Consider the following 1,970-nt stretch of genomic DNA (forward strand, 5'->3'; position numbering starts at 1 on the left):
CTTTTTTGGGTCTGGCTTACCTCACTCAGGATAGTGTTTTCTATTTCCATCCATTTGTATGCAAAATTCAAGAAGTCCTTGTTTTTTACTGCTGAGTAGGGGTGCACCCACACACTGAGACAATGGGGATGTTCTATCGGGAACCCACTAAGGCCAGCTGGCCTGGGTCTGAAAGAGCATGGGATAAAACCGGACTTGCTGACCATAGCAGACAATGAGGACTACTGAGAACTCAGGAACAATGGCAATGGGTTTTTGATCCTACTGCACGTACTGGCTCTGGCGGAGCCTAGGCAGTTTGGATGCTCACCTTACTAAACCTGGATGGAGGTGGGCGGTCCTTGGACTTCCCACAGGGCAGGGAACCCTGATAGCTCTTTGGGCTGACGAGGGAGGGGGACTTGATCGGGGGAGGGGGAGGGAAATGGGAGGTGGTGGCGGGGAGGAGGCAGAAATATTAAATAAATAAATAAATAAAAAAAATGAAGTCGTTGGTAGGTGTAGCCAAATTGTCTTCCAAGGAAGTTCAGTACTGTGTCCTCTGATTCGAAGAAGCACCTGCTCCTTCATACCTCAGGGAAATGTTAGCAAACTTAGATTCAACAAATGTTTTGTCTTGCACTTTTTCTGCCTGTGCTGTAACATATATTAATGACTTATGTAGAAACTGGCAGGGAGCTTACCATACACGGTGGAAAGATGGATAGCTGGAAAGCTGACTATGAAATGACAAGGGCTGAAAGGAAGGCACTGAGTTCTGTGCTTCAGAGGAGGAACTGGGTCCTGGGAAGGGTGGAGATGGGAAATATGCCAAAGGGGCTTGTTCACATTCCTTTTGTGGGTGTCTCTGACATGAAATGGGAAATAAGTAATTGCCTTGTCATTTGGTGGTAATTAGTGGATAGGTATTGCCTTAATAACTCATGATCTTCTGATTGTTGTGGAACATTTTATCACACTGTTTGAAGATGTGTCTCTGTCCTTCCTCACCTGCCAAAGGCACCTCTGATAGGTTTAATAAAGAGCTGAATGGCCTATAGCTAGACAGGAGAGTTAGACAGAACATCTGGAGGAAGACAGGATTTCTGGGAAGAATTTGAAGTTCAGGGAATTCACCATTGAGACAAGGAACAAGTTAGATAAACAATAATGAAGAGAGGTAATGAGCCACGAAGCAGAATGGCAGAATGAAGATTATTATGAATGGATTAATTAAGTTATAGAGCTAGTCAGGAACAAGCCTAAGCTAAGGCCAAGCTTTCATAATTACTAAAAAGTCTCAGGGTCATTATCTGGAAGCTGGCAGCCCAAACAAAGACTAGCTAATCTGATCTCTTCATTTCCCTTCAACTATCATTCCTCTTCCATCTTTTTGATTTTTATTTTTAGTCGAATATCAGGTACAGTCAACTACACTTTAGGATATGGGTATGGTTGAGAAAGGAGTTAGGATTCTTTCTCCTCCTCCACATCTTTCTCCTCCTTCTACTTCTTGTTTTGTTTTGTTTGAGACAGGGTTTCTAGGCAATCCTAGCTGTCCTGGAATTTGCTATGTAGTTCAGGTTGGCCTCAAATTCTGAGATCTTCCTGTCTCTTCCTCTCAAGTACTCGGATTAAAGATGTGTGTCACTAAGCCTGCCCAGGTAATTATTTCATAACACTGGTAATATGTGGACGATAATACTCTGGAAACAGGTGGACCTATATGTTAATGATTGCTCTTAAATTAGATTTAACAAATAAATAAATAAACACAAAAGTTTCTCATTAACAGCAGATACAAACCACAATTGAAATGGCATCACACAAAGCTGCCCTTTTGGGTGCTTCTGGAATGTTTCATCACATAATTTCCATGTCATTTATACAGTCCATGAATATATAAAATATATATAAAATAAGGAAGAAATAAAAAAATTGATGTGACCCAAGCCAAATGATTTTTGTTTTCCTCAAATTCTTTTTTTTAA

Source organism: Microtus ochrogaster, linkage group LG12, assembly GCF_000317375.1.
Source record: "Microtus ochrogaster isolate Prairie Vole_2 linkage group LG12, MicOch1.0, whole genome shotgun sequence".
Lineage (NCBI taxonomy): Eukaryota > Metazoa > Chordata > Mammalia > Rodentia > Cricetidae > Microtus > Microtus ochrogaster.